Source organism: Leptonotus elevatus, chromosome 15, assembly GCF_054856555.1.
Source record: "Leptonotus elevatus isolate MCC_2025b chromosome 15, RoL_Lele_1.0, whole genome shotgun sequence".
NCBI lineage: Eukaryota > Metazoa > Chordata > Actinopteri > Syngnathiformes > Syngnathidae > Leptonotus > Leptonotus elevatus.
Window position 1 is genome coordinate 18,797,101 of NC_141253.1, and position 25,681 is coordinate 18,822,781.

At 38.6% G+C, this 25,681-nt stretch overlaps 1 protein-coding gene across 1 annotated transcript in view; it reads right to left on the reverse strand.

Annotated features, from left to right (window-relative positions):
* ror2 (receptor tyrosine kinase-like orphan receptor 2) overlaps window positions 1–25,681 on the reverse strand; it is a 55,388-nt gene that overhangs the window by 27,166 nt on the left and 2,541 nt on the right. The window lies entirely within an intron of this gene.

Consider the following 25,681-nt stretch of genomic DNA (forward strand, 5'->3'; position numbering starts at 1 on the left):
TTTGCCACAAAAATCTCAAGCAAGCACGAGCATGAACGTAATCAGGGCTAGACTTTAAAACAACAACAACTGGTCATCAGTTTGTTCTTAGGCAGAAATGGCCAAGACCATCCCTAGACATGTGGCTGTGGTGTCCTTGAGCAAGACACTGTGTGTGTGTGTGTGCGTGCGCTTGCTGTATTGGGTCAAATGCAGAGGACAAATTGTAAGTACATGACAAAAAAATACATATTCCATTTGACATTCGTGAAGTTTTCCGTAGATGTAAGTGTGATTATGAGTGGTTGTCTACTGTATTATGGTGCATGCAATTGGTGGGTTGCAGGTAACCAGTGGACACATGAGATATAACATCAATGTGCTTCTCAATGTTTTTACACAAGTACCACCTCAAAAATACACCATCATAACCAACATTAAAATACGTAGTAGGCCCAAGTGTTCATGTACAACGATACCTAAACACTCCTGGAGGTACTCTAAAAGTGATCTAAATACACCTACATGTACTCAAGTATTACATAAAAGTAACCTAAACACTTTGCAATTTACTGAAATAATCCTTAAATGTTACATAAACACACTTAAATCTAAAAAATACTTGATAAATGTTAAAAACATATGCCTAAATCTACTGAAGTACTCCCTGTAATCCAAATACTGTAGTAGATGGACTCAAATACTTCCTAAAAGTTACTTATATATTCTTAAAGCAACTGAAATACTCAATAAAATGTATCAAAATACTTTAAGAAGTACTACTAAAATAAGATGTAACCCTAAGAAGTTACCAGAATACTCTTAAATTTGAATATTGAAAAATAAAAACGATATGATAATGATTCAAAATGTAATGCAGGTAAAAAATAAAGTGCAGATAACACATGAATAAATGTTTAAACAATTAAAAAAATGATTCATTACGAATGTACATCAAACTTAATTACAATTGAACTGCATTCCATAAATGTACTATACTATTTTGTTTTTTTAAGTTGCTCGAAGACAGCTGGGACAGGCTCCAGCATGCCCACAACCCTCGTGAGTATAAGCGCTTCAGATAATAGATAGATGGATGGATGTAACTTTAGGCACAGTTTGAAGATTTAATTCACTGATTTTTTAACGTACCACTAGAGGGAGCCTGTGTACCACCAATGGTACTCATACCACACTTTGAGAATCACTGGGATAAAAAATTTAGGGGTATTGGCCGATACCAGGCCACATTTCATGGCATCAGTACTCGCGACGGATATCGATACTGGTATCGCTCTTGTGGCCATTTTTCGGTCAGGAACTGTCAGAAAGACTAGGGGGAACGAAATCGTTGTTCGGCCTCGTTCGTTTCCTGTGTGTCTCCTTATGAGATAACACTTGTTAATTTCATTACTTCCGGCAGTGCCATTTTGGTGTGAGTTACTGAGAATAAGTAAGTACTCTTGTTGTGAGTAATATCACCTATATTTGTGGTTCAATGTGTGTTATATATGTTTGTAAGTCACGTAACTTCGCCATGTTTAATTGCCTCATTTACATCTGCTGTGCGCTTAATTGCCTTGTTAACGTTGTCGAGCTGCGGTGCTAAAAATAGAACGGTGCCGTTTACGGCCCTCGCTGAGGCTAATTATAGCTCTTATACATACTACATTATATTTGTAATGTGGCTTTTTTGTTTCCCTTTGAGTTTTATGTATAAAATATATGAATGACGAACGGAGAACATGAAACAGGAAACGGAAATATAGAGCAGCCTTCCAAATTAAAAGCATGGATTTCAAAACAAGACATAATTAAACATCACACACTAAACAGCTTGAGGAATTCTTAACATGGTAGATATAACTAAATTAGGCTACTTGAAGCCCTATTGTATTGAATTGAATTATTTGCACTTCACTGTATTCCTTAAAAAGAAGGTGTACAACCACATATTTTGATTGGGACTTTTTTTTCTAGCCACTGGATTATTTGTTTCATCTCATTTATCGTTTTTTTTTTTTAATTCATTTTATTGTGTGCTCTATGCAAAACGACTTATGAGCAAATTGAAAAAATATAATTACCATTAATTTCATTCAATTGGAAATTTGCTGTAGTTGGGATATACATGTCATTAATTTTTTTTTAAATCTGTCATCGTTTTTGGGGGAAATTTTATGCATCATAAATTCTAATGGTATCGGCACTTGGTATTGGTCTCGGTGAACACTGAAGATTTGAGTATCGTATCGGTCTAAAAAAATGGTATCGAACATCCCTAAAAAAACCTATGAATGGCTGAATAAGATGGACAAATGACTTACTCCCCACATCACTCCCTCAGGTGGCTGCCTCAGGCCCTCGCCTCATCGACCCCTCCCTTTGCACGCCACTGCCTGTGACCCTTGACAACACCATACTTATTGCATTCTTCTTTTGTGATATGTCCTTCGAGACACCTCTTCAGCAGGTGAATTTCATTTAGTGTTTCCATCTGGAGATAATTTAGTCAGTCTAAAATCCTCCACTTATTGCTCTTGATGAATTCCGTTGGTGGTTTGTCATCTTGCTCATAGTGAAAGATCCCCTGATTAGTTTGCTTGTATCTTCTTTTAAATTAGCAGAAAAAAATATTTTGTAGACTTGTGAGTTTGGTTTTCTGCTATTCCACTGTTAATCAATGATTAATTGATGAATCAATGATGAACAGGCCAAGCAAGCCCAAGCCATGACATCACATTACTTCCACTGTGTTTCACAGATGAACTTGTACATTTGCTATCATGAGAAATATACTTTTGCTCATCTGGTTTGTTTGGCATCATTACTAGATAAGACATTTCCCTGAAGTTTTGAGGCTTGTCTCTGTACTTTTTTGGAAATTATAGCCTGGAAAGAAATCCTGCTAACAACGTAGCGTGTGGTGAAAGCAGACCGGCTCTATAACATTACATTAGCAGTATGCTATGCTATTGGTACTGAAACAAAACACCTATAAGAAGACTTTGCATTAAACCCCAAACTAATCCCCAACACAGGTTATGTTGTGTTAGTGTGCTCACACAGGCTATTCTGTCTCCCATTTAGTTCACACTGATCCTTGTCCATGGGAACACCATGTTTTGCTCTAATTAGTCCCAGAACCAGAGCTATAATGAGTACCAGACCCAAGACACGCTAACATACAGCAATATGTCATTGGCTACTCGTATCAGCAGGAAAAACCTAATGAACACTTTGCTGTGATTTTTGTTTGTAGGTACAGGGAGATCTATATTGATGTTTCTGTACCACATATGTTATTGTGATTTTTATTCTCCATACTTTTTTGCTGTGAAACGACCCCCACATAATAATTCAGATTTACACCATTCAAATTTCAACTCGCTAAAAAAATTCACGCGTCCCGGGGTATACATCGTCTGATTCATATTACTTACAGTATTTGCACAATTTAACGTTAAACATCAACTTTCCCCCATTAATTTTCAATGGGACTGACATTGAACTTTTTCTAACTTACTCACTTTCCACGCCCACTCCCATACATACAACTGATCATCATTGCCAGGTGTCTGCTACTGCTTCGTGGCACAGTTGGTAAAGTACATTGTCCAATAACCAGGGCCTGGTTGTTCAATTCTATTATTATTGCATGTTTTTGTTTCTCATATTTCTGTCCGGTTTTTTTGTCTAACGTAATTGTATTTTTAACTGATTTGTATTTTTTGTGCAATATTTTTTAAATAATTGTTTTTATTTGTCTTGTTTTTGTATTTACATACTTCTAATATGTGTGTATTCTTTATCTAACACTTGAAATGGTTACTAATATTTGTAATTACTGTTTTAAATTAAAATTAATTAAAAAAACTATTATTATAATATTATATTTAAATTAAATTAACGTAAATAATTAGCCACTATTCACATTGTTGTTGTTTGGTTTATTATTGACGTGAAAGCAAACAAGAAAAACAAGAAACATTACAGGTACCTCTCTTTGGAATCACCTCCCACAAAATGTTGGGCAAGCCCCCTCTCTGTCCATTTTTAGAACTCATCTTAAAAAACAAATTTTTATTCTTTCTCTTTTGACTCAGCATGAGACTTGCATTGTATTACTGCTAAGTAGTAGCGTACACTGTTAAAAAGTTAGTGTCGGTCCCTACGTGTGTTAACTTTAACTGAAAGTTAACAGTCGGTTAAAGTTAACGTTAAGTTTTGAACAACAAGATAAGAGTGCCGTTAAAGTTAACGGTCGGTTAAATCTACTTAACCAGTGGTTAAAGACATAACCACGTTTTGAACAACTGGGCTCAGGAGGTTACAGGTTTGAATCCCACATCCATTGCAAACACATCAATGGCGGAGAACCTGGGTTCAAACCCCACTTGGACCACATTTTAGTACATTCGATGGTTCGATACCAACTGACTATCAGGGCCCGGTTGTTCAATTCTCGGTTATTTTAACCACTGTTTAACCCCTAACCGCCGGTTAAATTCTTAACCCGCCGTTAACTAACCAACCGTTAAATATGCGTTGTTCAAAACATAGTTAGTCACGCTGTTAGTCAAGGGCACCGTTAAAGTTAACCGTGCCGTTTACTGCACTGGTTAGCACAGATACTGTATATCCCACAATTCCTCTTTTTGTTTACTTCTGGGTCGGCGAAAAGAACGGATACTATTCAAACGACCAACCAAACAAACGATATTCAATCAACGATTGAAGCAAGTTTTTGTGAAATAATTTATTACTATTTTATAATTTAAAATTTTTAAATTTTAATTAAAATTTTAATTATTTTTTTTCTTTTGTGTGTATTTTCAGTGAATATTTTGTGTAATATTTTTGTATTTTTGCCAATATTTTTGTAGCATAGAATATTGCATGTTTTTGTTTCTCATATATTTGGTCCGGTTTTTTTTGTCTAACGTAATTGTACTTTTGACTGATTGATATTTTTTGTGTAATATTTTTGATAGAATTGCTTTTAGTTGTCTTGTTTTTGTATTTACATACTTCTAATATGTATGTATTTTTTTTAACTAATACTTGTAATGATTATTTATATTTCTAATTACTGTTTTAAAAAACAAGATAACAGTGTCGTTAACGTTAACGGTCGGTTAAATCTACTTAACCAGTGGTTAAAGACATAACTGTGTTTTGAACAGATCAGGAAATGGATTATAGTTTCACTGAAATTATTCAATGCATGTTAACTTTCCGCATCAGATTTTTTTCAAAATAAATATGTAAGTCAAGTTAGGTCAGTGCTTAGAGCAATTGCCTCCCACCACGGAGAACCTGGGTTCAAATCCCGCTTGGACCATATTTTAGTACATTCGGTGGTTCGATACTAACTGATTATCATATCAGGAAATGGATTATAATTTATCTGAATTGATTATATCCTGAACACTCCAAATTGTCCATAGGTGTGATTGTGAGTGTGGATGGTTGTTTTTGTCTGTATGCGCTACGATTGGCTGGCAACCAGTTTAGGGTGGAAGCCAGCTGGGATAGGCTCCAGCGCCTCTCGCGACCCTTGTGAGGTCAAGCGGTTAAGAAAATAGATGGATGATTATATTCCACCTTAGACAGATTGCAGTTCAAGTTTTCTTTTTATTAATTTGTCATTTAACTACAAGTAAAAAAAAAAATGTAATTCTCACATAATTTATCTTTCAATTTACTTCATAAGAACATACATTCAAATCTTAGCATTCAGCTAATAGCATTCAGCATTCCCACGCAATTTCTGCAGAAATTGCACTTTGTCTGGTTTACTATGATATTTATAAATGTCACCACTTGCGTAAGCATGGTAACCAGACTTTGTATTGATATGAGAGTCAGAGTCAATTTTAGGTTTAGACAGGCTAACGACCGAATAAAGATCGCTACAAAGACCTACAACAGGCACCCTTCAAGAAATTAAAATGTCTTTATTCTCTACCTCTATCTGATGAGGCACGTACGTTCTCTATAAAGTCATACTCAAGCTTTGGTGTGATTTGGCTGTAGCTAGCACAAGTTGCTAAACAATGAGAACATCAAAAGATTAGCATAGATGCTTCCAAAGAAGTAGTGTTTTCATAACAGAACAATATATCTTCATTAAAATTATGCACTGTAAGCATTTTGTTAGGAATAGTTTGGCAGCAGAAACTGTTTGCTTAGATGTATGAAACGCAATATTTTGCAGCAGTTGCGGTTCAACAGATTTTCTTGTAAATCAATGTGCCAGACAAAACGTTTTTACAATCACCCACCAAGTTTATTTTGGAAAGTGCTCATCCTCTTCCTAGTTATATCATCTCTTTCCCACATGAATTTGTGACGCAATGATCTGGTGTTGCATGGTTGTATCAAAGAAACAGGACCATTTTATATTGAGATTTTCTACAAGTTTTGATGCAGCTGGAAATTGTTTAAAGGTTTGAGACCAGACAGACTCAGACTACATACTTCTGATTCATAATCTTGAAGGGTTATTCCAGGCTACGGGTCTTATTCTGGTTTTTAAAAAACGCAAATAAGTCATGATTAACAACCAGTGTACAGTACTAAGGATATTTATGTATCTGTGCCTGAGTGGATTTTTCTGGCAACTTTTTACTTTTAGTTCCTATAACACACACGCACATACTTGTACTTATATCATTGTGAGGACATCCATTGACATAATGCCTTTCCTAGCCCCTTACCCTAACCTTAACCATCACAATTGATTGCCTAACCCTCACCCAAATCCCAACCAAAATACAAATCAAACCTAAACTCTAAAACCAAGTCTTGGCCCTCAAAAAGAGGTATTGAGTTGTGAGGACCGGCTAAAATGTCCTCACTTCACAAAAATGTCCTCATTTTGGTTTAAGTTAAGTTAACAGCCAGTTAAAGTTGACAGAGTTTTGAACAACAAGATAACAGTGCCGTTAAAGTTTTGAACAACCAGGCCCTGTTTGGTTAAAAACTAATTTTGGTCCTCACAATGTAGTATGTAATGCATGCACACCCACACACACACACCCCCGCACACACACCCACCCACACACACACACACACACACGCACACACAAATATATTTAAGAAACCAGGTTAGTGGAAAGCATTTTCTCATAGACACTCTACGTATACAATGCTGGATTGTCTTGTCTGTGAGTAATTTGAATTCAAAAATCAAAATGGGTAGCCTGCTTTTAAGCTACAGCACACTATCAATTTCACCATCAAAACAACATGTCTGTGCAATTAATCTGAGCAACAGAAAAGTCAATCATGTTTACTCTGAGTCTGAATTTCTACTCCGTTTAATTTTTTTATCTATGTACCTGTTGAAATTAAATACAGTCATCTTAATTTCAAGCAACGTAGTTCACAAAACGTGGTCTTTTTGACTAACATTTCACACACTGAAACTTTGGCAATAAAGGAAAATGGCTAAAATCATCACTGTGCCAATGGAGCTGGCTGTGGCTTTTGCCACCTGACACCATGTGAAATTTCCTACTGCAATACAGTACATTAGTACCTGTAGTAACATACATTTAAACAAATTTGGCAACAACACATATAGACAGGAACTATAGCAATAATCATATGCATCTACTGTTTATCCTCAGCAAAAAAAGACTATTACCACAACCTCGCTGAAATGTGACACTCTTCTTTGTGTGTTATTACTGTATGTTTTTTGAAGTACAGTGGAGCCTCGATGGGCTCTGTGATTTAAAAATAGTGGCCCTGTCTACTCAAAATGGCCTTTTGTACAGTATCTGTGAAAGTCTGTTGCTTACTGGTGGTGTGGCGCAATCAACAGACAGAAACTGGTGCACGTATATGCGGGTTGTGTCACTTTCCATGTAAACAGGCGCAAAAACCCGAATATGCTCTTATTTGGGTTTTTAAAAGCCTGAATAAGACCCCTGGATTACCTCTTTTCCAACCCGAATAGTAATTAATTTCCTTTTAAACCGTTTGGAATAACTCGATTGAACGTGACATTGGTTTGTGTTCTGTGCATATGCTACTCGCAAGGAATCTTGGTCTTTTGAGTGCAGAAAGTACTTGTATGCGCAGCCGTTTCGCAATAGCGCAATACTACACTTTTTGAGCGAGGAGGAAACTGACTTCTTTATTAGTGTGGTGAGTGATATGAAAATAATGTAATTTATCAACAGTAGAAAATAAGAAGCAGAATAGACATCTCTTTGCGTCATTACACTGTCCGTGCGTCGCTGTTAAGACAGTATTACCATGTAGGGAGTTACTCAGTCTACTTATGCATGTAAACTGGTTCTTCCGAAAATTTCTGAGACCGGAATTTTGTCCTTAACTCGAATATTAATGGCATGTAAACGTACTCACAGATATACCAGTAAACTCAGACTAGACAGGCTAACAGACATGTCAACATTGTGGCCATGTTGGCAGGGGTAACGTTCTCGTCAAAGACAATGCATGGACTTAAGTGGCAACCATGTTCACATTAGCTATGCATGCAGCTTATAAGGAGTACATCTTATCTACTTGTTACACTGTATCTATTAGGGGTGTTAGAAAAAATATATCGTGATATTGCAGCACGCAATTTTCGAATCGATTCAATATGCAGCCAAATCGATTTTTAAACATCAATTTTTTATGGGAATATTCAACAAAACGTCTTACTCAGGGTTAGGATTCACACATTAAGCATGGAAGAATGTTATATTAATGGAACATTAAGCCTTCATATTTTATTTTAGTGCTGTTCAAAAATGAAACAGACTGCAACTGTTTCTTAAATGCAGTGGCTCAGTTATAAGTCTGAATTTTCAGATAAATACATTTTCATAGAAATCTTGCAGTGTACATGTACAAGTTTACCGATTTGTATTTTCTAAATTTGAGTTATATCGCAATAATAAATTTATAGATTCGTATCGGGATTAACTGGTATCGAATCGAATCGTGACCTATGAATCGTGATACAAATCGAATCGCCAGGTAGTAGGCAATTCACACCCCTAGTATCTATGGATGTCATAAGTTGTCTTTTTGTGTCAATGTCTGTTTGTGATTGTAAATGGTACTTCACCATCTCTCTTTCCTTCTCATGTCTGGTTAGATTACTTGAAATGTTTGAATTGCCATGAAATGTGAATTGCCAGTTTGTTTGATTGTTGTTGATTGAATTAACCTGTGCCTAGCTTTGCCCATGCCTTGCTCACTGAACTTGCTGAAGTGAGAATAATTATATGTGTGGCGAGCAGGGTTGGGGGATCCAGGTCAAGAAAGTAAAAACCCTGAAGTAGATTGTCTTCAGGTGCGTCTACTTAACAGGGGAAGGCGGGCTTGTTGACCTACCAGTTGAGTAGAAGCACCTGTGGCTCAAAGCCAATCTGTGGCAGGGTTTTTACTTTCTGGACCTGGATTCCCCAACCCTGATGGCGATGCAGCAGCATATATTGAGTCAACACAAAGGGGTGCAGGCATTTGGCTGTCTTCCACTTTTGCTCTAACACTACTAAATTACCAGATTGACAACACAATGTCTGTACTGAAGCACAATTTTTTGCTCCCAACCTCCTCCAATAGTTGTAAAGATGCTTGAAAATGTGTGTGACAGATAAATGTGAATTGCAGAGGTGGGCGCGTCAATGAATTTTGAGCGTCCGTCATTCGGCAATCGTCAACAGTCAATATTTCAAGCCGGACCAATAATCCGTCATTCGCCGATTGCTCAGCAAAATGAGCATCCGTCAATATTTCCGTCATTCAAGTTGGGCATCCGTCAATGTTTTGTCAACCGTGATTCGTCAACCTGTCACCAAAATGGGACGTCCGTCATTAACGGATTGCCTAACTTATTGACGGATTGACAATTATATTGACAGACGAAAACCCACTTCCACCAATGCTAAATTAATAAATTTTTAGAAGTTTCCCGTCAATCGTCATTGACGGATTGAAGGATCTTCCGTTAATATTGACGGCATGCCCACCTCTGGTGAATTATGTCCCTCGTAGTGTGACTAGTCTCACAAATCGTGCCTCACAAAATTTGTGGGTAGGGTCTTTTTCTACCATCACCTAGTGTCATGCAGCTCCTGGTAATTTGGGTGAAAATGGCCTATATATGGCCTTCATTCATTCATACCTCTCAGACCACTTTAACAGTTACCTCCCCCCTAACGGCCCACTCATGTTACTTTTCTGAGAAGATGCCTGTGTTTGACACGTCAAAAAGCCCATGTTCAACCTGTCTTTGACTCATTCATTGCACACTGCTGCAAGAACCCATTTCTTAGTTCATGAGAAAATTGTTGTTTATATTGCGGTTTGGTTGTAGGAGAACTCTGCTGATACAGACCTTGGTCTTTCTAGTCTGTTAAGACTATGAAAGAAAAGTGGTACAGTTCTCATTCCACTCGAGTACTTTGATGACCAGCTTTAGTTACAACAAGGAGGTTATATTGCTAGGATATGTGTGTCCATCAACTATATTGGGGCAAAAATATTGGTATTAGGAGTGCTGTTTTTCTTGGACATGTTGACATTGTAGATTTCATGAACGTATTTCTGTTCTTCTTTTAAAACTGAGAAAGTTTTGGGGTCAGCATCCGTCCCCACATTCCTCCTAAGAAGCAGACTTGGTGTAAATGACACCAATGGCAGAGTTCCCAGGTGAAAACCGCTGCTGGCCAAAATAACACAAAGGCTTGTCTTAATTTTGCACAAAAAAACAACATCGGAACGAATTCCAAAACTTTTGGGAGAATAATTTATGCACTTTTTGGAGGGTTTCAAAAAAAGAACATCATACCTACTAGAGTTTGGAATCACACCCAAAATCTCCATTCGCCATTCGATCTTACATCAGCAAATGACATCTTGCACTTTTCCGAATAAACGTCATAGTCCAGTAGATGAAATATAAAATTTAATTAAAATGGTAAATGTAGTGCACTAATAAAGCACTACGGTGGGTGTCTAAAGAGCTTTACAAAACCTCACATTCACTTATTATATTTAAACTACAGCTACCAGCGTTCACTAAGCAAGTGACTGCTTGCCAATGTTTTAACTCCTAAAACGTTAAAAAGTTTTACTTTCTAGTTTACATGTCTTACTTTAACCACCAGGATCACACTCCACATTGTGTCCAAAGGCAGAATCATGGTTGATGAATGCGGCTATTGGTGTTGTACAAAATAGACCTCCGCACCGGCGGGAATCAGCGGCTTCCGAAAGCTAAGCTAGCTAGCTGAGGAGATGTTCTCTCGAGGGCGCACATCTTACTTTTTTTTTTTTTGCCATGTGTGATGGCGTGAGAAGCTAACAAAAGAGGTGTTGATACAATGCCGAGATGGGCATCATTGATTAGGATTTTATACTTGCTTTTCCGCATCCATTTGAATCCCCATTTGAATTGGAAACATGCACAGCCTTAACCCTATAACGCCAAACGTATCATATTAAATACAACACATTTCGAGCCCTCTATTTCATGAGTATAATATGTTTTTTTGCCTTTAAAACCCTGTCGTATATGATCTGACACATGCATTGCACAGATAATCCATTAGAGGGCAGTATCACCCAGCTGATGCCTTTTCCAGCGCCCTTGCAAGCTCGCCCCAATTGAGAAAGGAGAGACACCTATACTTATTAATAGTGGGAAATGAGAGGAAGTCGCTCACGAGATGCTGTGACTATCGCGAGACCTACAGCGAGACCAGAAACCCTAACATGGCGGCGCCCTGCTGCTAAGATAGAACTAGCTCTATTATACTAAACTAATCCAAATTTAACCATCATATATCTTGGCTTTTCTCTTCTCTCTTTCATCCGGCAGATTTGAAATACCACCCAACGTGGAGGACCTTGAACGTTTCATCGACGGATATTTTTACAGCTGCGCGATGGAGGATCCTTCCGTCGAGAAACTGTCGAAGAAACCTTCTTCGAAGAAGAGGAAAAACGACTCAGCGACGGACACGGACGACCTAACCACTACGGACGTTTCGGTCAGTGTGCTGGAGTCCATAAATAAAAAACTTGACGTCCTCGGCCTCATCCTCGAGGACGTCAAAGAATTAAAGGTAAGCCTGGAATTCGTCAGTCAGCAGGTAAGTGTCCTTCAATGGGAAAATGCCGAGCTACACTCTTCAATCGCGGCTGTTTCAGCCGAGCTGGAAACTATGAAAAAGGAGAATAAAACGCTAAAAGAAACAGTTTTAGATGTCCAATCCCGTAGTATGCGGGAGAATTTAATATTCTCAGGTATATCTGAGAATACCTCTGATAACCCAGAGGTTGAGATAAAAAAAATTATGACGACGTCATTAAAAATTCCTCAGGAGACGGTAAATAACATCTCTTTTGACCGGGTACATCGGCTTGGAGCCCGTAGGGGCAACAAACCCCGTCCTATTATTGCCAAGTTTGAGCATTTTAAACAGAAAGAATTTGTAAAAAGTAAAGGACGGGAGCTTAAAGGGACCTCATTTGGAATGAATGATCAATTCCCGAGAGAGATCAATGAGCGGCGAAAGGTACCGTTTCCTATAATGAAACAAAATAGGCAGGAGGGTAAACGGACTACGATAGCCGTTGATAAGTTATATATCGATGGCCAACTATTCCAGAACCCCAATTCCACTCCCTGGCTGTTCTAATTGGCATTGGTGGAACTAAACTTAGTTTGATTACTAGGTGTATACATATACTGTATATGTGGTTATAAAACCAAAAATATGAATACTTATTATGTTTAGGCTATATTATAAATATAATATTAATACACAACTATATCTAAAGTATATTTAAATTAAAAAATCTCGCTTGGGTTACTGGTGTATTGTTATGTTTAATCCCCTGTTAATTTCCTTCACTTTCACCTCCCTACTCGTTTTTGCACTGTTTTATTTACTTACACGTTACCTTACACGTTACCTTACACGTTACCTTACACATTACCTTACACGTTACCTTATACGTTACCTCATATTTTACACAAACTATATAAATCACCTAACCACTTTGATTCTATCCTATAACATGCCAGTGGTGGCAAATGGCCTATACAGATATATACATAGGACTGAGTTTATATTATTTGTATGCATAAATTTGTTCTGGTTTCCTGGAATGTTTGTGGCGCTCGCTCACAGGCAAAAAGAATAAAAACTTTAGACCATCTCTTAAAATTAAAAGCAGATATTTGCCTCCTACAAGAAACCCACCTACAAAAATCTGAAGAAAAATTACTTATTGATAAAAATTTTAGCCAAGCGTACTCTGCCCCTTATAACAGTAGACAAAGGGGAGTCTGTATACTCATACATAAGAATTTACTCTTTACTCTAAATAATACAATAACAGACCCAGAGGGCCGATACATTATTATTCAGGTGACTATATTTAATAAAATATATACATTCGGTAATTTATATGCCCCTAATAATGATGATCCGGCCTTTTCCCATGAATTTTTCTCTAAGCTGTTTGAATTAGCAGCGAACTCTACTATTATTATTGGAGGAGACTTTAACACAACCTTAAATCCATTAATAGATCGTTCTAATAAAACAACATGTATAAGGCGATCACAATCTACAAAAGTAATAGGGGAATATATGGATGACTTTGGCCTCGTCGACAGCTGGAGACTTAAAAACCCAAATAAGAAGGAATTTACCTTATTTTCCGCTGTGCACCGGTCCTTTTCAAGAATTGATTTTTTTCTTACAAATAATTCTATTGCTGATAAAACCGTTACAAAAATACATCCTATTATTATTAGCGACCATGCACCAGTCTCCCTTTCCCTACAAGTTGATTATACATTTAAACCACCTACATGGCGTTTTAACATCTCACTACTAAACGACGCAGAATTTGACAAAATTATAAGAAAAGAATGGGCAGACTTTTTGGAAATAAATGACTCTCCAGACCTATCTCCAGCTCTTCTCTGGGAAGCTGGGAAAGCAGTAATTAGAGGTAAAATTATATCATATTCATCTTATAAAAAGAAACAGGATCAAAAATTAGAAAAAGACTTGGAAGATAAAATTAAACAACTGACGGATGAGTACGCAATAAACCCAAATAACCAAATGTGGACTGACTTACAAAATACAAAAATACAGTTAGACGATATGTTAACTAAAAAGACAGAGTTTATAATACAACAATTGAGATACAACAACTTTGAATATAATAACAAATCAGGTAAATTTCTTGCAAACCAACTTCAACGTAATCGGGAAAAATCGCTTATAACGGCTATTAAAGGGACAACTGGTGAATGTACACAATCACCAGAAGAAATTAATCAAATTTTTTATAATTATTATCACAACCTATACTCAGAAACTAATAAACCTAACCCAGAGCATATTGAGGCATTCCTCAGTAGCTTAAATATACCTCAGGTAATTACTGAATATAAAGATATGTTAGATGCACCACTTACTATAAACGAGTTGTACAGTGCTCTAGATAGTATGCCAAATGGCAAAGCACCTGGCCCGGATGGTTATCCGGCTATATTTTTAAAGCACTTCTGGTCAATGCTTGCTCCACTATTCTTAAGAGTAGTAACAGAAATTAAAACTAATGGTCACATACGCCCACACATGAATACAGCAGCAATTAAACTTTTATTAAAGCCAGAAAAAGACCCCACCCTTCCATCAAGTTACCGTCCGATTTCACTAATTAACACTGATATTAAAATTATCACTAAGGCTTTTACATCTAGATTAGAAACAGTAATCCCGACAATCATTCATAGCGACCAAACAGGCTTTATTAAAGAGCGTCACTCTACTAATAATATTAGAAGGCTCTTTAACCTTATTAGTAAGTCACAGCGGCATGATAAAAAGGCCGTTATTATATCATTGGATGCAGAAAAAGCTTTTGATAAAGTTAACTGGTCCTTCCTCTTTGCTGTTTTAAATAAATTTGGCTTTGGGAAGTCATTTATTCACTGGGTGTCAGTATTATATGATTCTCCTAAAGCCACTGTTACTACTAATGGGATTATATCTAAGAGTTTTACTCTACAGAGAGGCACAAGACAGGGATGCCCACTGTCGCCTTTATTATTTGCAATATTTATTGAACCACTTGCATTAGCCATACGCCAGGAAAGAATGATTCAAGGAATTCACTCTGGGGTAACAGAACATAAAATTAATCTATATGCCGATGATATTTTACTTTATTTAGGAAAGCCTGCTATTTCGTTAGGGGAAGTATTTAACTTAATAACTAAATTCTCACAGTTATCAGACTATTCTATTAACTGGACAAAATCAACACTTCTACCTATTACAGAAAATTCATGGAACCCTGCAAGCAAGAAGAAGCAAAGATTAGTCTATCTACTCTTCAGAAAAATAAATCCAAAGGAGGTCTAGAGGCACCAAATTTTATGCACCAGCTACAATATATTATTTTATGGGCACAACCCAATAGAGATACTAACTGTTGGCTGGAACTAGAACAGAAGGATTGTAATAACCTCAGACTCCTAGATTTACTCTTTATTACAACATCGATTAAGCGACATAACTGCTTTAAAAATCCAATGATTTCCGCCACCCTGACTGCCTGGTGGAAGGCACTAGAAATGACAAAAGCCCAAGTGGAGCCCTGCGGGCTTTCTCCCCTATGGCATAACCCCAACTTTCAAATTAACAACCAATTGTTTTATTTGAATGTGTGGGAGCAGAAAGGAATTACACATCTCCACCATCTCTTCTCAGATAATATGTTTATATCATATACATCCTTGCTCCAAAAATACAAAATAAAAAACGGAAACTTTTTACATTATTTGCAAGTTAAAAGTATGATAAAGAAACAAATTCCAACACTCCAGGGTACGCTCCAACCGCCTGTTTTAGCTAAAGATATTACCAAGCTTTCTCCGACAACAACAAAAAAACTCTCAAAAATATATAAGTTACTTTCATATACTGATAAAACGTCTTTACCCATCTCGAAATGGGAAACAGACTTGTCTGTAGCTCCGGAATCTGACTTTTGGATTCAAGTTTGTGAAAACGTTTTTAAAATGACAAAACACACAAATTTACAACTTATCCAATATAAAATTATTCACAGAACATACATTACTCAATATATGATGAAGAAAATGGGACTCTCAGACTCCGACATTTGTCTCCAGTGTTTACAAAACACTACAGACACTTATTTTCATGCTTTATGGTTATGTACTCCGGTTATGTGTTTCTGGACTAAAGTCTTAGAAAAACTTTCCGCTGTCTTGGACTGTAGGATACCGTTCTCTCCAAACTTGTGTTTGCTAGGTGACTTAACAACAACTGACTTACCACATAAACAATTTCAATCTATACTTGTAGCCCTTACTATCGCAAAAAAACCAATTCTTGTTAACTGGAAAAATAAACAAACTTTGAATATCGACCAATGGTCTAACCTCCTCATAAATCATATTTTAATGGAAAAAATATCTGCCTCAAATAAAAACCAAATGTCAAAATTTAAAGAAACATGGTCTACGTATATAGAATTTTTTAACCTAAACTTGGATCTTAATTCTGCCTGTTAGCGAGAGCCACAGCAGCGTTATAACTTGCATTGATGTTTTTGTATTTGGCAATTTGTAACTAATGGTTGTGTTTCTATAGTCAGGAACCCGGCTGCTGCCAGCGGGATCGAGCGGATTCGCCTCCGATGGGCACCAGGGGTTGATATTCGGATTCACGGCATGCCAGTGGGTTAATTCTGTGGGTGCTGTCCCCCCTGGCTGGGCGTGGGCGGGTCTGCCCCTCTGTTGGCTGCTGGGTGGCGGCTGCGTCTTGGCCGTTCCCTGGGTCTCTTGGGGGGTGCTGCGTTGCGGGGCTTTCCCTGGTGTTGGGGGCGGCGCCATTCCGGCGCGGTCCGTCGCTCTGGGCCCGGCGACGCGGTTCGGGGCCTGTGGGCCGCCGGGGTGCCCGGTGGTTCCCTCTACCCTCCCCCTTCCTCCCCCTTGCTGCCTCTCCCTCCTCGCCTCTCCCCGCCCGTCCTCCGCCTCCCTGTCCCTTCTCCCTCGTCACCCTTCCTCCTCTCCCCCTCTCTCTGCGGCCCTGCCGCTGCCCCCTGCCCTTCTTGTCGTCTCCTTCCCCCCTCCCTTCCCCCTCCCCGGTACGCCTTCCTTCCCCTCCCCTGGGCCGGGGGCTCCATCCATGGCCCGGGTCTCGGTGCTACGGGGGCCGGCGGGGGTGGCTGGGGTTTGATGTCGTGCCCGCCCCGCTCCGATGGGCGTCCTGGCACCTCGGGCGGGACCCAGCGGGGGGTCGTGGGTGGTGCGGGCCGGTGGGGTGCCTGGCGGGCCTGCAGTGCCCCGTCCTGCTGCGTTGGGTCGGGGGCGCGGGCCGTGTTGGGGCGTGGGGCGCTCCTGCTCCTGGGTTTGCTCTCCGGCCGGTGGCCCTGGCGGGGCCCGGGGGTCGTCCTTTGGCGCTGCCGCGGCCTGGGGGGCCCTGAGGTGTTGCGCTTGCTCTGTTCCGGCGGGGGTCGACGGCTCCCCTCTTTGGTGGAGATTTTCAAGCATGTCAGATCCACCACACCAGCATCTACCGAAACTCAGACACAATCTGTTTCCTCCTCAGGTCATTGAATCGGTGGAGGCTGGTGTCTGTGGATCTCACTCGGCTTCGTCTGTCCTTCCTTCCTTTTCTCGGTCTCTCCTTCGGTCTCTTGAGGCCTCCCTGATTTTATGTTTTTTGGATTTGTCGGGGTCTGGATGTTTCTTGGGTTAGGAAGGAGTTCTGGTGGGTGGTGTCTGGTCGGTGCTGGATTTCACCTTCCTTGGTTTTCTTTGGTCCCCTCGGGTCTCCTGACGGCGGTGTTCGGTTTAGGTGAACGGTATGAGATTTTTTCTAATAGGTTTTTTGGTGAGCTAACAAATACACGCACGCACGCACGCACGCACATACTCACCCACACACACAAAAAAAAAATAAATAATAATAATAATAATAAAAAAATAATAAATAAATAAAGAGCAATGATGATGACATTTCTGAATGAACAATACTGAGCTCTTTATAGAAAAAAGCAGAAAGAAAAAAAAAAGAAAAAAAATAGTGGGAAATGTTCTTTCTAATTTTTGGAAATACTAATATGTCTGCTATGGCTGTTTATTATTAGATTTTTGACAGTTCTAAATGTATGAATTTAAAGCCTTGTGACCGGATGTATCAAACACAAATCAAGTCATATGTGGAAGTCGATTTTCAAGAAATAAAATAAAAAATAAAATACTTGTTCAAAAGGGCCAAAAATACTCTGTTTAGAAATATTCTGAATTTTCTTTCGTATTATTCATGGTCCAGGTCTAATACCAATAGTCAAACATGGCAGTGTTAGTGTGATGGTCTGGGGCTGGTCTGCTATTTCAGGACCTGGATGACTTGCATGTGGAACAATAAATTATTCTCTTTACCAGAAAAAGGAGAATGTTTGGCCATTAGTTTGTGACTTTCACCACTTTGTAGGTTTAAAGGGCATGTATTTTTTTCACACCGGTAGCTTTGAAACAATTTTTTTTTATAAATAAAAGCAACATTTTAAAACTGCATTTAATGTTCAACTGGGTTCTCTTTGGCTGATATTTACTTTCGTTTGATGATCTATGCAAAAAAAAAGAAAATAATTTGAGAGAAGGGCAAATACTTTTTTATGGCACTGAATGATCTTTAGCATAACCCGATCTGCCGCAGAACACATAGGGCAAACCCACACCAAGCTACTACATTTTTGCAGAACACAAAAGAGCTATTATTTATTGGATATATATGGTCAGTTGTGACAATATTGTCTATATTACCGTTACAAACACTCATAAACATGCCACACATGAATGAGATGGAGCCGGAAAGAGAATATAAGCTACAACAGATCATCTGATAAACAGAGCAGCCGTGCGGGGGCACTGGAAGTAGACACTTGTTATCATTTGTTAACATTTATGGGTACGTTGTATACAGGAATGGCGTTGGGTGATAGGGCGCATGCCACTTCACCAAGTCTAAAGTCAAACACATTATAAACTAAATACATACAGCAGTCTGCTCTGGTAAGTTTCCACTACACATTCCACTACTATGGTTGCAAGAAAAACGATCACATTTGATATAGACTTGACATGGTACCAATTATGGACCAACTTTTAAAAGAATGTAGAGATTTCTTCTGCACATAGGCTTTCACTAAGCATACTTTTGAATAACCAAAATAAAATGTTTTAGTTTGGTGGCGCTCAATCACAAGCTGTAATCACTACTAGTATGTCAACACAACAGCACCCCAAGGCCTTACCCTCAACTATTTTCACACTCCTTCGCAGACTTGTCATCAGCAAGCAATCAGAGTTACAAAGAACAAAGCCTTCGCTGTTACAGCCAAAATGACGAGGCACTGGCATTAATGATAATGAAACCTTGTGAGCAAGACAGCCTGCAGCTGAAAAACAGCTGGAACAAAAGTATCCCCAAGAAAAGGAAAATAAATATCATGACTTTTGTATTGAATGAGTGAGTTTGCACGATTGATGTGTAAGTTGTAACCATGCTGGAGCTGATGTCATAAAAGAGGCCCTAGTACCAGATTCCATCCATCATTTGATCCAGTAAAAAAACTGAAAAGGCAAGTGGAGTCACGTTGAGTCAGTGTCACACTGCTGGAAATGCCAGCAATATTATAGCAGCACAGATCCTTACTTATATTTGAGTTCAGAATGAATCTATTTTATTGCCTTGTCCAATTTAAGAGGTTATGTTTTCACCCATGACTTGCTTCTTTGTCTGTCAGTTGGACAACGTGTCCATGCATAGACAAGACATAGTTGGTATTCAAACTTGTAGAGTGAAGGAAGAAGACACACTCATCATGTATGGAGAAAAAGAAAACACATGGAAAGAGAAATCCCAGAAGGCTTGACGATTTAAACTAGAGCTATCAAATCACATTTGCTTCTCTGCTTCATAACATTGAACAATTAACTGCCATTTGGTAAGATGATGGCAAAACATCATCATCTTCTGTCATTAATTTATGTGTAATCATCTTGTCTTGTCTTTGAATAATGTGGGCACCTCACACTGTGCGTTGAACAACAAAAACTTCTGGAATTGCGGATGTATTTATGAAAAGAAGTCTATTCCACATTAAACGGGCTGGTGATTATAACAGCGTGATTCACATTGGTGGTTACAAAAAACACCTTTATCCCATAAGCATAATCCACAATGATGTTTTCACCCGCAGTTTTCAGTAAATGAACTCAGAGAGATGCTCAAGAGAAATCAATAGAAGTCAAAATTAACTGAGTAAGCAACATGCAGATTCATGCGAATAGGTTTTTTCAAAGTTTTTAGAGTTGCTACATTTTCCCATGTAGAGAGGTATTTTTCTCGACAATTTTGTTCAAAATTTCTGAAATTATTTCCCTTTGGCGACAGAAAGGTTTCTACAAGATTTGCTGTATACACTCCCCTCCAAAAGTAACAGTGAGGCCAATGCCTTCATTTCACTGAAGCCATTCGGGTTTTACATCTTAAGATGAACATGCGCTTTATGTTCCAGGTACCGGTATTTATTTACATCTGGATCTGTTACACAGCTTGGTAGATAAGATTGCACCTTTTGTTTGGACCTGCCCACTTTTCACACCAGCAGAGTGTTCTAACATGTGACTGACATGCATGTTTGATTTCCCAGATGTGTCCAACCACATATATTTTTCAAACAAGAATAGGGCTGAACGTCTACACTCAGTACTCAATGCTATGTTTTGAAAGGAAGCCAAAAGTGTCCTGACATGACAATAATATGTTGTATGTGCCCCCACTAGTCTTAGCACGGCAATCTGATGAATATTGTGTTTGTGGAATATGAGTTAAGCAGCAAAATCCACCTGTTTTTATCCATCCCAGGAGGCAGTCATTTTGCCACTTGCTGTTGCCTGAATATGACATCACAGTTGCTCAGGGCTCAGGTAATGACCAATCATAGCTTCTTCTTATTAATACTTATTTTGAGTTGTTTAAATTTATATGTTTGCATCTTTTTTATTTTAAAATGACTAATTTCATGAATCTCGTTTGATCCAAAAGGGACTTACATAATTATAGTGACCTTTGTAAAAAATAAAATAAAAAATAAAATAAAAAATTTATTAAATTAAAAAGCATTTTCTTGTTTTGTACCAAAAAACAAATTGTCTTAATCGTGATTGCAATTATTACCAAATTAATCGTGATTAATATTTTCTTCATAATCCTACTTGACAGGCATTTGAGGTTGTGGCTGCTCTTCATTGGTCTAGAAAACTGTTCAAGCATCAATGTTTTTTTTAAATGTAGTAACATCATGTTTTTAATGTAATTTGAAGTACATTCTGCAAAAGGTGAATAGTTCTTTGATATGTGCTCAAGCTTCAGTTGTATGCTTCTTTCAGACCCTTGCAGACAACTATTACCCATACCAGTTGTGAGGACAAATTTAATACCAGGATGTGCACTGCCAACTAGTTTTAGCATGCAACAACTAGAGAGCATTTCCGAATGTCCAAGTGTTTATAGACATGATAATTGTTAAAAGAGAGGCAACCCTCCTTGAAAGAATGCATGTTACGTCACTCCGTTTTACAAGACAGACAGTTAAACAAGATGACTCTTACTTGTTTTACTACCAAAATGCATCTATGGCTAAGTGATATGTTAGATATTTCCTCTTTATTAAATGAACAATCATATGCATTTTTTTTTCTTACTGTGCCTGAGGGCTGGTTTCAAGTATTCCCTGAAGGCGTTGGTTCCGTCTAATTACAGGGATAGTAGCGCTCTACTTAACCCCCCCCCCCCCCCCCACACACACACACACAGTAAAGGAAGAGCCTTCGGCCTCCTTTCAACCACCACCAGCAGCTCGACACCACTCTCAACCAACTGGGTGAGTCATATTGCAGTGACTACTTATTAATTACCCCCCCCCCCTTTTTTTTTACCACAGCTGCTGCTTTGAATTTCAACTCATTTCAACTTCTCTAATTTCAGTTTATGAATTTGACGTTCAAATCATTCTCACAGATTTACATGAAGATTTTGGCCACAACTAATTGTAAATGCACTTTAAATGTAGATTTGACAATATGTAACACTTCAGCAAATGTCAGTGCCTCAATTTAACTCAGGAGAGGCCAGTTCTGCCAACATCAGGCTAACTCTATGCGTGGTTTGCATTTTGTTTGATGTTAGAGATGAAGAAGTGGACTAGACACCACAAATTACATGAAGGGAGTAAGAGCGATGATGCAATGTTAAGACAGTCGCCATGTCGGTTACTGGGTATTGTGAAATGGTGACGAATCCAAGTGCTGGAGCTGACTACTGACTTCGGCTGATAGTGCAAGTCATGCTAGCCACAAAACTGACTAGCGCTAGCGCATCATTATTTATCACATGTAGACATTTTATCGATTTAAAATGTACATCTGGTTTGTTCTTAACTTTTGACTTTGACAGTAATGAAAAACATTTTTATTTCTCATAATATGTCCTTCAAGAGTATGGTTACGGAGTGACTTATCTTAACATTTTAATAATACTGTGGTTAACTTTTTGTGTACTTGTAAGACACTTAAAACATTAAAGGACCCTGTAAAGTGATTTATTTCTAAATACATGAAACATGTTTGAAGGTAAGTAGAGCAATTTAGCACTTGATGGACCCAAAAATAACGGATTTCGGATTTTATGGACAGAAAATGTCCAGTCCACTCAAAAACACCAAGTAGTTGTCAAAGGTTGTTACTCCCTAAATTGGCCGGAAAAATCAACAGAGACTGGTACCCATATTTCTTGGTTGTGCTACTATTGTCACAGATACACAGGATGCTAGTTCGGAACTATGTGGTGGCCATGTTGCCAGGGGCGACGTTCTCATCAGAACCAATAGAAGCATGGACATTAGCTTTGCACACAACGTAAAAAGGACGTGCCATGTGTCAAATTTACTAGGGGTGGGAATCTTTGACTGTCTCACGATTCTGTTCCGATTTTTGGGCCTGCAATTCGAATCAGAATCGATTTTCGATTCAGAACGATTTTTGATTGGAAATGATTTGATTGACAATGATTTCTGCTTCAATATATAAGGTGCGATTCCATTACCCCCAGTTTTGCGCAAAAGGCAAGTTGCGCAAAAGCAAGTTGGTAATGCAGAGGTGGGCAAACTCGGTCCTTCAAGGGCCTTAATGGTTTTAGCCCTGCCCCCCCAAAAAAAACTCAAAAATCTACAGGTTTTTGAGGTTTCCCTTTTCCAACACAAGCTGATTCCAATCAACAGGATCGTTATCAGGGTTATGTAGAGCTTGCTGATGAGCCGATCATATATCAATTGTGTTGGAGAAGGGGAACATCCAAAATCTGCAAGACTCCGGCCCTCGAGGGCCGAGTGTGCCCACCTCTGTGGTAATGGAAACACATGATTTTCGAAAAAACTCTCAAATAGCGCAAAAAAGTTTTTACGTTTTCATGAGGTGGTTTTTGAGAAGTGTTGAAATAGAAGTATTTTGCAAAAGTGTAATGGAAACACTTTTTGCACATTCCCTGCAGCAATGTGACCCCCACGCCCGGTCACGGAGGAAAGGAAGTAGGAAGTATGGGGACGCACTTTCGTGTCGGAGGTGCCTCCTGAGGGGATAACAAGTCTTTTTAAGGACAAAACGATTTAGCTATAGAGCCAATATGCCGCCGTTCAATGCACGTTCCAGATCGTTACATGAGAAATCAATGGCCGTTAACCCGGGCAACGAGCAATTGAGCGACATACGGTGCACATAATCGTTGAAATCCATTCGTCTGCACCATAACTCGAGTTATAAGCGCGCGCACACACAAAACACCAAATGCCCGAACCCGCCCAATGAGGGGAGAGAGATGTTTTTAAAGTAATCTTAACAACTCCGAGCGTCCGTCTTCCGTAAACATCATGAGCATTTCCTACAGAACTGCGAGATCGCGTGAGATAGGACTTGACGAGAATTGCGCCTCGGAAGCAAAATGCTCTTCAATAGAAACACAGACAGGTCGAATTTGTACTTCGAAATAGTACAGTATCGCTTTTATTGTGGAAAACTGTAATGGAAACACAGCTATAAATGTGCAAAGAATCGTATGATCTACTCCAGTCTCACACAGTGCTAAACTGTATAGTATAAAGTAAAATAGAATGAACAGTATAAAGTTTTGGCAATCCCTCTTCTATGGCATCCAATCGTTACAGAGGTGAAAAAAGAAACACGCTAACCTCTAGGCTAAAACATGCAACCTGCTCACCCATTCCAAGCACCAGCGAGGTAAGTTTTGATGAACTTGACTATTTTTCAAAGAGTTTCAAGCTTTCTTATTTTTTTAAATATAAGTATTTACAATTATTTTGTATGTTACTGAGGATTTTTAGGCTACAGAAAGCAATACATTTGTACTGTATTAGTATGGGGTGTTTCTTTGATCCACCCCGACCCCCCACCCCCGATTGGTTGTTAAGTTGAGGTTCCCTTGTTAGCCTTCAATTATTTTTCACCATTTCAATTGTCATGATTTTTGGGGCAGGGCTAAAACCATAACCTGGCAATAGCCAGATTGATATTGTGATTCACTCAAGGGAGTTTTCCACAATATCAATCTAGGACTGCTTCACTGTAATTTTCTTGTGAAAAGTGGGACATTCTAGACAATACTTCGAGCTGATTGGACGATGTACGAACTTGTGCACGTCTACCAAACTTTTGTTTTGACTAATCACGGCAAAAGATGTGAATGTCGTGGTAGAAAAAAAAAGCACAAACATCTTTATCAGTTAATAATGCACGAAGCGCGTCTCGCCGTTCTTCTTCAAAAAGGAAACCGTGAGTGAACCGTGAGTTCTGAAAGAACGCAATTAATTTCATAGAGTCCATGCACCGATGTTAATTGATTTTTCTAAAATTTCCATTATTTCCTTTGTGCAAATCCAAAATTTAAACAAATCAGAGGTCAACTCTAAGTTGAAATAAATACTACTTTGATTAGGGATGGGCGAGTACTGATAGGCTACCAGGAATCAGTATTGGCTAATACCTGGCCTTATTTCAACATACCTGTACTCGCAACAGCTGTTTTACAACCAGTGACTACAAATTAGGAATTAAAAGAATGGAAAACTGCCATTAATTTCATGCAATTTTAAATGAGAATCTCATATTGGAATATGGTCCATACATCCCTTTTTCGAACCGCTTATCCTCTTTCTTTAAAATTATTATTAATTATTATTATTATTTTGTATCCGAAGTAGGCGAAGTAGGTATCGGTGACTACTCAAGAGTTGAGTAGGCTACTGTATTGGTCCGAAAAAAGTAGTATTGAACAAGCTACTACAGATTTGTGAGTTGGTTGTACCAAGAAAAGCGATGAGTTTGTGGACCTTGTGAATACCAAGTAAGTGGTCTTAACTTGATCTTCCAACCTTGTGCACCTTAATTCCATCCCTTATAGTAAGTAAACCTCAGCTAATTTAAAGAACTGCTCCTTGCACAACTAACAGGGGATAAAGGGGGAGGGGTGCTATTGGTTTAGACCTCCAAGCCCTGCTCCCATGCTCCTTTCACTTCATACCA